Source organism: Drosophila kikkawai, chromosome 3L, assembly GCF_030179895.1.
Source record: "Drosophila kikkawai strain 14028-0561.14 chromosome 3L, DkikHiC1v2, whole genome shotgun sequence".
NCBI lineage: Eukaryota > Metazoa > Arthropoda > Insecta > Diptera > Drosophilidae > Drosophila > Drosophila kikkawai.
Genome location: NC_091730.1, coordinates 5,523,626 through 5,535,131, shown reverse-complemented (window position 1 = coordinate 5,535,131; position 11,506 = coordinate 5,523,626). Strand labels below are relative to the sequence as shown.

Here is an 11,506-nt window from a genome sequence, read left to right as displayed (position 1 = left end):
GACTTGCACTCCCGAAATTGTTAAACTTTTGTATTTTTTTTCGTACATTTATGAGCCATTTCGAATGGGGCTATTAGAGAGGGGCTGGGGCTTTTGGTATCTTAAATTATATTTTTATTTATAAACTTTACGGCAGCCAAAGCCAAATCGATTTGTCACACAGCATTTAAAATCATATTGCCAAATTAAAGTCGTTAACAGAGTTTTTGTCATTAAAAATTAGCATGCCATTGAATTTTGAAGATATTGTTTTTATATAGATTTGTTATCAAGAGAATGGATCATAAAAATCATAAATATAGAATGTTTAAGCCACCGGGAGAGTTTTAGATATTTTTAGAGCTTTGAAACCCTTTTAGAAATGTTTTTAAAATTATTTAATAATTTTTGTAGGGTACCAAATTTAGTGTAAAATTAAAACTATTTAGCTTGTGACTTTTTAGGGATATTTTAAACATTTTTTCAAGGTATTTTAGAGCTTTAAAAATTTCGTAAATATTTTGTTTATTTATTTAAAAGTCTTAATAATTTTTTAAGCATATTTTTATTTATTTCAGTTTTAATAATTTTGTTATCTTATTTTTATTTAGAAATTATACATTTTGAAGAGCTCTAAATAATTTAAAATCAAATTTATTTAATTAATTTAATTTTTATCACATGTTCCTACATGTCCTACATGTTCCTACATGTCCTACCTATTCCTACATATTCCCACATGTTCCTACATGTTTTTCTGATACAAAAAATGTAAAAAAAACTTTACCATCTCTAAATTTTTATACTAAATATATTCCTTTTCCATATCTTTTACCTCTTTTTATTACAAAAACATTTATAGAACAAATGCCATAAAAAACTATAAATTTACGATTGTGTTTGTTGAAATTGCAAAGCCGTGACGTTAATCCGCGATTAATCACATTGTGAGATTGACAACTGGTACGATATCAACTTGTTCTGGCTCTCGAGCTGGAGTGTTAATATTTGTGCAATAAATAAGCAAATTAAGTGTTTTCACAAACGGCTGCAAATATGCCCAGATACACAGATACAGATACAGAGCCACAGACTAGAGCGTAGATACAGATACGGCCTGGTCGTGAGGATGGGCATAAATAGGCGCATAAATATTTGTTTATGTTTTCACATCGCCCTTATCAGAGTGCAAACATAAGCGGCGCTACTTCGGCTCCCCAGCTCCGATTTCCGTTGCCTGTTTGCCCACGGATTTTGCCTGTGTTTTTTATTTTTGGTTTTATCTTATCTTATGGAACTACGACGGGTCATGCCAGGCCAAGCCACAGCACTGTTTCTGTTCCCCTTCGCCGGTCGCTGTTTGCTCAATTAATACGAACTTTAATTGAAAAACAATACAATTAACTAAATCAGTTAAGCGCGTCGGTCGCCGGGAGTCTGCTGGCGCCCATTATCAGTATCCGCCGTTACCGACTCTTGACTCCCTGGTCTCCTTCTGGTCGTGAACCTACCAGAAGTCCACGAAGCCCAACTCCTACTCCACAAATGGCAATGCAAGGGATGACGCTGGTTCCGGCTAGTTTCGGTAAAAGATACTTTTTACGAGGCAAACTGCAGGGAAATTTAATTCTCTGAAAAATGGAAGGGAATGTGAAAATTCATTGGGAGTTTAAAAGAAAACTATAGGAACCTTTAAATGATTTCTAGATATATATAAAAAAATATTAAAAAATATTTAAAATATTTAAAGTTTTATTTATTAATTAAAAAACTAATAAAATTTATAAAAAAAACACCAAAACTTATAGTAAAGTTATTTTCTTATTATTTCTTTCTTCTAAAAACACATTCAAGATTCTTTCATAAATTTCCTAAATTAATTTTTAAACTCACATCCCCACAGACGCCACAAAATAAATAATTCCCGCAGCTGTTACGTAATTGCAAATTCCACCGCGCATTCAACATTCAAAATTAATGAAATTACTGAAAGATACTTTGCCTAAAAACCAAGTGCATTGCCCATTTGTGGATACCCAGGGACCCGGCAGAACAAGACACTCTGCTAATTTCGTTCTTGTCGCCTCGCGTTGTTGTTGTTATTTGCCTGTTCTTGCTGCTTTCGGTGTGTGTTTTTATCTAAATTACTTTTAATCGCCATTTAATGTTTTTGTTTTTCTTGTTTTCTGCTGTTGCCGTTGCCGGTTTTGGTTTTGTTGTTCGTGTTTTTTTTTTGTTTTTTTCTTATTGCGACGTCTTTTGGGGGTTCTCTAATCTAATTGCAAAATACAAGCACCCAATGTGAATGAATCCGAGTGCGTGAGTATGGATATATGGGGAGGCACGAAAAATAAATTGGTATTTCAAAGTATCTAAAATATTTTAGCGCTTTGAAATCTCTTTGAAAAGTGCCCAAAAGTATGCTATAAAAAAATTTAAATGATGTATTTGCCTTCTTAAAACAAAATCAAATTAAAGTAATATACAAATTTTTATATTTCAATAATTGGTATTAAAAGGTATTTACAATTTATATTTTTAATCTTAAAAGTAAAATCAAAACATTTTGAAATCTCTTTTAAAAGTGCCCAAAAGTATGCAGTAAATATTCTATATATGCATTTACCTCCCTAAAACAAAATCAAATACAAATCTTTCGTCTAAAAAAATTCTAAAAATTCCTCCAATTATTTAAAATCTTAGTAAGTCATTTTCGGGGTTATTTTCTCACAGTGCACCCTCATCGGTATGGGTAGGATGGTTGCAAGTGTGGGTGAAAGTGCGTGTGACGGGATGTTTGTGTGCTTTTCAAGGCCCTCCGCTTACCGCCCCGCCATAATAATAATCCGGCCTTGCCCATCTGGCTCTCCCCATGGAAATAGATTGCGGGCTCCGCTATCTGGAAAAGTTGTTTCGGCCTGCAAATCGTATAAACAATTATAAACAAACAGTCGTCGCGGGGCGAACGCTTCTTTATCATGGCCTAGTTCTTTTTATTGATACCATTAGGAGACTCACCAAAATAGAAAAAAAACGAAGGAAACTGAGAACCAAAGCACCCAAAATTCCCCTGTCAGTCCATCGAAGTGCCGTTCGACGCGTGCGAATCCATGAGATACATTTGGCTGTAAACAAAGTCATTCATTATGCCAATCCTCCATATGTCCAACAAGTCGCCCCGATCCTTTGCATGTGGAATTTGGAATTGCGTCAATCAGTTAACCGCGCTAAATAGTCTTTCCCTCACAACATATTTATAAATATTCAAAACAAAATATATCTCTAAATAGTGAAAAATAACAAGTAGCCCGAGGGACCAACAACTTGATTTATGCCGCGCAATTATTTGTTCAAGATTACACAAACATTTTCCAGACCCTTAATAATCACTAGAAGAAATTATATGAATTATTTGAATTCTTGGAATTATTCTCCAATGAAAACAATGGTTTTTTTGGGCCTTGGAACAAACTTGAAAGTTGTCAAAAGCTATAACAATGGCGAGGTCTTCTCTACAGATTAAATTGTAGTTGACTGACGGCGTTCTCTAAGTCCCACCATGCACTTCACACAAGGTCCAAGACATAAACATAAACCATTTGCATGGCAATACGAGTTCACTTTTGTTTACGATGTGTAAAGTATTTTGTTTGTAAAGTACACAATTTTTGAAAATATTTTTTACTGCATAATTAATTAATTAGTCAACAGACCATACTGAAAATATTTTCCTCTCTGTTGACATTAACAAATGTTTCCTTTTGGGTTCATTAAAACCACAAAATGTATTTTAAAAATCCTTTAATTTAATTGTGAAAATGTTAAGTGTGCCAGAAGTGCAATGAGGCGAAGGTACACTGATTAACAAAGTTTAATTTATAGGAAATTCGTGGGTATAAGTTTCGATTTGTTTAAAATTTAATGACATATTTTTACTGCTTTTCTATTTATTTTTTTAGATTTTAATTTAAAATATAAAAACATTTTAATTGAAAGAAAAGCTTAAATTAAAATTAAGATGGTATATTGTATATCAAAGAATTTGTATGGCGTTATGCATCTTATTTGTATATTTTATTCTTAAACAATCTAACGAAACAGTATGTTTTGAAGCATCTCTTTCCCATATTGTCTTGATTTCTAGGCTCTGCCAGGTATTAAAATATCTTAATATTATATTTATAATCCCTTTCCATGTTGACCAGTGCAGGAAGCTAGATGTTGACCCTTGGTTGATGCCTTCCATAAGTACTTGTGTCTCTCGTGTGCCGTGTTAATGAGATTTTCTTTATGTCTCTTTGTGGGCCAGTTTCACCCATTTTCCACACCCACACCCACGCTTTTCCAAAATATCTCATTTATTTTTGTACATTAGCTCAGACAGTAAGATATTCCATTTATTATATTAATTAAATGATTCACATTGTATAACTCTTCTCATCTTCATTACACAATTAAGGTTAATCAATTACAGCAAATCGTTTAATTATCGATTTCCATTTTCCATTAATTAACCCATAACAGGGTACGTTTCACCAGCTAGAAATATATTTCATTATGTACCTAGTGTCTGCTGTTTGTTTTTTGTTTATTGTTTTCTTTTTAATCCAAAAAAGATAAAGCTGGTTTACAGAAACAGGCGCCAAACATGGCATACGAATTAATTTGGTTGTATTTAAATGCTTCAAGCAGAAAGTGGGAATCATTTTTTTCAGTTTTTTCTCAGTTTTTTCCATTTTTTTTTTTTTTAATAGGTTGCAAACAAAACAAAAATTAACATACAACCCAATGTGGTGGTGGTGATCGTGAACGTGCCCGTGGTCGAGGCAAGCAAGGCAGAAAAAAAAAAAAAATAATAAAACATTTGTTATTCTTGTGACATCACCAGGCCAAGCCAAAAGGGGGGAGCTCTTTTCAAAATAAACAAAACAAAAAAAAGAGCGCCAGGGCTGTCCAAGTGTGGGGCTGACAGGCCTGGTAAACAGTAGCTTCTAAGGTGGACACTAAAAAAAAATAGATTTTAATTTTAATTAGTTAAATTTTTATTTAAATATTCCAAGGAAAATATTTTAAATGATTTAAAAATGAAAATGAAATTACTTATATTTATTTTAAAGCTCTTTAACACCTTTAAAAAATTTCAAAAAATTCGGAATGCCATTTAAAAATATATTTTTGTTTCCAAAAATATTATTTATATTTTCTTTTTATAAATAAAACTCTAACTTTTCTAAAATAACCCATTAATTCTTCCACTTTATGTTTAAAAGCCAAGTGGGCAATACAAACCAACGATCGCTGGCCTAGTCTGTTCTTTCCTTATCCACCATATGTAGCCCACAGCCTCAGACCCAAAGCCCAGACCAATATCATAAAACATATATATATATATATATATAAAGATATACCCAACACCCCGGGCTACGGTTGGAACCCCTCCTGGGCCTGACTCTCAATAGGCGCAGCTGTGTGGCTTGTATTAGATAAGTTCAAATGCTTCGGTTGTGCGGGTATTAATATGCAAATTAGTTGGGCAACAACAACAACGAATACATAAATAACACTGACAACAACAACAACAATATGATGAGTGATTAAAAGTAATGTGCAGAGACAAAGTCGAATAGCAAATGCGCCAAATGAGGATCACACTCGTGCAACAATCACACAAAAAAAGGGGTATTTAAAGGGTATATAAGTTGGGTTTTAAATTGAAAAAATTAACTTTAGTTTTAAGAATTTAACAACAATTAGTAAATTCTAAAAAAGAGATAAAGAAATGTAAGAAAATGTTAAAGAAAATATTTTGTAAATTTATATTTAATGAGAAACTATTTTTTGAAGCATTTATTAAGGCTTATAATACCTCTTAGCTGGCTTAAAATATAACTTTAAAGTTTTTTTATTTATAAAATAATTATTAGTAATTTAAAAAAAAAATGTATATAATTTTTAAAGTAACCTAAATTATATATAAAAGAAAATTCTTAAATAAAATAATTATTGGGTGTTAAGAAAATATCTGTAGTAATGTTTTGTATTATTATAAAAGTTAAAAAAATGTTTTTATTAAATTTTATAGCATTTTAAATTTAAATAAAATTATTTATTAAATTATCAACAATTTAAAAATTAAATCAAAGTATTAGATCAAAGTAAATTTTTGTAAATAAAATCTTACAAAACAGATATACAAAATACTTGAAAATATACTCAACATATGTATTCCGTTTCTTCCCCATTTTCTATATCTCATTCAGCACACCCAAAATCCCCTTTGATATCCTAACCAAAAACCACACTACTAGTGGCACCCCCTTCCCTGGGACATTTCATCTCATTTTATATATTTTTTTCATAGAGCCACATATCATGCGACGATCGAGTGGCCGCCACATGGGGCTCCCGCTTTCGATCTGGATCTGGATCGGATCTCTGTGAGGGGTAGGGGTCTGGGGTCTGGGGTCTGGGTCTGGTCCGCTTGTCTGTCATCCATTTGGCAAACTTTAGCCACAGATCGTTTCGTTTCGTTTCGTCAACAACAAAAGCGAGGCGAAAACAATGGACGCCACTCATCGAGTGGGCTGGGGGACTGTGGAATAAAGCCAAGTCGAGCTGAGAGCTGAGCCCAGCATATATAGATGATGGTATGACACTGTATGTAAAATAAAATTAAGATAAGTAACATTTTGATGGAGAATTTAATGTATTTATTTTGTTGTTTTACTTTTACTTACGAAATTAAATTTAAAAACTTTTAGAAAGAAGTTTTCTTGGTCTTGATTTAAACTTTTATAAATTTATAAATTATATAAAATAAAGATGAGTAACATTTAAAGGGAAAATTCTATATATTTCTTTTGTTTATTTTTTCTTCCCCAATAAATTTTAAAATATATTAAAAATACTTTTTCTTGTTTAAAATTTTACTCTTTATCTTGATTTAAATTTCTATAAATTTATTTTCACTTAAAGTTCAGTGTCATACTGTCATTTCTCACTGATTTGCTGGCTCTTCTACTACGCCGCAGTCGAAGGCAATCGGGGCCCTGCGTAGGAGGTGTTTGGCGCGTGTGTCGGCATATTGAATAGGTCGACCCCCAGCTAAGGAAAGACAACAAAAAGCGCGATCTAGCAGCCACACACTCCACCCTAACCACCACCACCACCCCCACCTTGGTTTTGCCGCGTTGGGGCGTGACAAATTTCCAAGCGTTGCCTTTTCATGTTTTTTTCGTTTTGTTTATAATTTTATCTAATATGCACGGAGCACTTTAGGCTGTCATATGGCCCAATCGATGGATCTACTACCTAGGCCCCACATAGTACCCCTTAGCCTCTTCTGTTTGTAAACAAAGCGCACACAAACGCCTCTTGAATTCGAAATTCATTGCTTCGATATTTGTGCGATGATTTCGAAATCGTTTTCAAAATTGCTATGACATTTCCTCAGCTGCGACTGATTTGCTGATTTTCTTCCTGGATTGAATGATTGCTATAGGTTTTGTAGATTTATAGGGTAGGGAAATGTTTGACAATTTGTTAAAATGATAAATTATATGTGATTAACTTGAAATATTTTAAAATATTTTTAATAAATTCAAAATAAATGTTTATATAGCAGAAATATAACAATGATAAATAGACACACTATTTACCTTAAGATAAGTTTCTTTCCTTTACTTCTTGATTCCCAATATGGAATATATAATTGTACATTATTAAACAAGGCTCTTAATATGATAACTTAGTATATGATTTGCTTTATTATCATTTTCAACTTTACTTTTAATTAATAATATTTAATTTTCCATCATTATAAATGATTAGAATTCACTCCAAAATTGAAGAGTCTAAGATCAAGACAAGGTCAAAACTCAAGACACGTGCCTAAACCAAGGCCTCAGCTCATTTTGGCCAACAAAACAAAAAATTTAAATATAATTACAAAGCGTTCTTATTATTATTATGTATTTTTAGAGATTACCCAATGGTGACAGACAACCTGCAATTTGCACAGATTTTATCATATTTATACGAAATATTCGGTGTAAACAAAGGTAGGGGGGATGGGAAAGGAGCTGCCTGCCTATTGAAATAAACAGAATTGAATTGTACAGATTTTTGGCTCTGAATCATATTTGTATTTATTTAACAAACTAAGAATCGTTGCAATTATTTTGCCTCGACCATCAACCCTCAGAGTTTGCTGTGTGCTGTCAAAGGGATAAAAGCCACAATCAGTTGAATAAATAGGCTTCGTTAAGTGACGATGATTTATATTCCGCACGTTTATCACTAAAAACAACAAATGCTTTTAATGCATGTGCAGATTTTAAGCCCCCCAAAATAAATAAAAGCGAAATCAAAGTGAGTTTCCGTTCATTTCCATTTTCATTCATTCATTCATTTGCTCATTCATATCGAAATTCGCCAGCGATATGCTCTTGTTTATTAAAACATGTGCGTTTTTGCCGGTGTTTTTGTTATTTTTTTGGCCCCCATTCTACGAATTTTATTTATTTATGCAAAGAATTTTTTGTTTTGAATGCAAATGAAGTGTGTGTTTGTGCCAGCTGAAAAATATTCGCAGCCTGGCATTTCACATTTCACCTTTCAGCAAATCGAGTGGAAGGAAAAATAGTTGAGCCAGGCATTAATAACCCACCTATAAGTTTTGGGCACCTGTTGGTAACACTTGATGGCCAATGAAATACTGAGCCAGTTGAATGAAGTTTCCAGTTGAAGTCGGTCGCTGCGGTAAGTTGTTTTTAATGCCTTCCTCTTTCCCAGGCAAAGCGAGCTGGCAAATGTATTTGTATTTTTTTTTTATAAGCCAGAGTTTAATGACAACTGGGGACACTAAAGGGGAAATGTTAGTGGGGGTTTTGATTAATATTTAAAATTTTTATAATTGAAAATTAATTGTTAATAAGTAATTTAAATGTAAATTAATAAAAAGAAGAACAGAACTTAAGACCTTGGGTTAAATTTAGGCATGAGGAGCTTAGATACTATTATCTATATTTTTAAAATAATAAATAATATAATATATTATACAAAATTTCTTTAAATACTTAAATTTTTAGTTCTTATCAATTCCTCAGTTGACTTGCTAACTATTGCTAATTTTCTTGGTATTTTACCTTCTTTCTAAGCTAAAACTCGTTGGGAATTTTTATACAAAAATCGAGGCCGACTGGAGAACTCGTGTCTAAAGATCTTTACAAATTCTCATAAGTTATAGCTTGTTGATTAAATACAAATTTAAGCTTTATAATTATTTTAAATTTTAAAATTAAATTACTTAAACTTTAAACTCTTTAGTTACCTCTTTTCCCTTCTAAAAACTCCCCTTTTCAATAATGTTAACCCCTCCCTAGACTAACATTTTTCTTGTGGCTGCTGCTGCCAATATGATGTTGTCTCGAATGTGTGCCAAATCTATTAAATTTCAAGCGTTGAAAAACAAACCAGAAAAAAACTCAGCGTATAAAAAAAAACGTAAATTGCGCTTTATTTAAGTACAAAAATAACAAGAAACGCAGCGGAATTGTGTAGAAGTGTGGCCCAGGGGCGTGGGCGTGTGGGGTGTGGGGTGTGATTTGAGGGGGTTGAGTGAGGGAGCGGAACACTAGAATAAATTTGAAAACCGCACTAAATTCTTTTTTCTCATTCTGTTATTTGCGCGCGTCCGAATTTGTCGGTTTATATGGGTTCATTCGCACATTGTTGTTTTTGTTGTTGTGCTTGATGGCGTCCGCCAGGTTTATATGGCATATATATCCAGGGACATACATATAGGGTGGCTAAGGGGAAGGGGTTCCGGGTGGGTGGATGGGTGGCAGGTGCAGGAACGAGAGGGTAGGGGTGTAGGTGTAGGTGTAGTGTACAAGATTGCCAGTCTTAACGCCTCAATTCAGATTCTTGTTTACGCGCCGACGTCCAACAATTTTTGCGTCGTCTAATCAAAACGAGAGAAATTGTTTTCATCCTTCCGATACACTGAGAAAATTATAATTTAATTATTTAAATAATTTTAAAATTTAATTTAATAATTTTCTTGTAAATTTTATGACTTTAAAATTATTTTTTCGCCTTTAAACTTTAGACTTCTTTGAATAACATATTAAGTTATAGTTTTTAATATTTTTAAGATTAATAAAAGGTATAGTAAATATATAAAAAATTAGTAATATTAATACAATTAAAATTAAACATGAGGATTATGTTTAAATTTTTTAAATATTATTGTTTTAAGACTGTTACATTTTTTAGAGTTTGAAAAAAATCATTTCAAGCTGAAATTTCTGATTTATTTTATTTTAATAATTCTTTTTCGTTACTGATGGCAAAATTGTTTAATAAAATATTGTAAAAATATATATTTATCATTTATATACATTAAATACAATATGGTAATATATCTTTATTTTATATTTATATGTATTTAACACATATTTATTGACAAAATTAAAGAAAAAATCAAAGATCGTTTAAGATTTTTCCATTAATATTTCTTATTTTACCCTCTTAATCATATTTCATTAAATTTTTATATTTTCCACAGTGCACCTCCCCTTTCTTGGTTTTGTTTTTCCACCCCCTCCCCCTTTATCCCAACTGCCCCCAAACCCACCTCTGCTTTTCATTTTCGGTTTTGATTGCAAAATGTGCGAGCATTTTCACTGCAGTTGTTTCGCCTGTTGTTGGCTTTAGTTTTGCATTCATTCTGATTATTTATTTTCGTACTTTTTCTTTTCGTTTTTTTTCTCTTGTATTTTTGGTTTTTGTATATTTGGGGCCGCAACCTACGAAACTTTCCACAATGCAGTGGGCGGACGCGCGGTCCGTGTCTATTTTCAGCGGTACGTTTAATGGGTTTTCTCACATTTGACATTTGCACGGAAATGTATAGAAAAACGGTGGGTGCACTCTCACTCCCCCCATGTGCATGTAAATAATTTTTGAAATTTTGTTTACACTCGTCTAATTGGGCGTGTGCATAAAGTCAACAAAGTTATCGATAATAGCCAGGGCAGGGCTTGACATTTGCCAAAACTGTAAAAATGTAGTTTTTGTCCTCATAAAATTGGCAATTTTAGCACTGCACTTGAAATTGTTTACGAACAATAAACTGAGAAGGGATAGAATGTAGATATATATTTATTTATTTAAGTGAAGGCTAATATACATATGTCAGCGGTAGAACAAAGGAAAAGTCTATTTATAAACTGAAAATTTATTTATTAAAATGGGAAAATCATGAATTGTTTAATAAAGAATTGTTAGAGATGCTTTTGGAATTGAAATTCGAAATTTAAATATATTTTCTAGATTTTTTAAATAGAATTCAAGAAATTTTAATGAGGATTTTTTATAGATTTTCAATTATTTTCTATTGATTTTATGCGATTTTTGCTTTAAAAAAATATTTGAAACAAAAAATTAAAAATTTAATTATGTTAAAATTAAGTAAACATACAAAGTAATTTTTTTTATTTATTAACTTTATATATTTACTTAA

The 11,506-nt window shown here is 32.0% G+C and overlaps 1 long non-coding RNA gene across 1 annotated transcript; it reads right to left on the bottom strand.

The window, feature by feature from the left end:
• Positions 1-4,643: 4,643 nt before the first annotated feature.
• Positions 4,644-8,818, bottom strand: LOC138928333 (uncharacterized). Its single transcript, XR_011444854.1, has 2 exons — positions 8,648-8,818; positions 4,644-4,982 (listed from the first exon to the last, which is right to left on the bottom strand). It is a non-coding gene; the product is annotated as an uncharacterized lncRNA (long non-coding RNA).
• Positions 8,819-11,506: the final 2,688 nt, after the last annotated feature.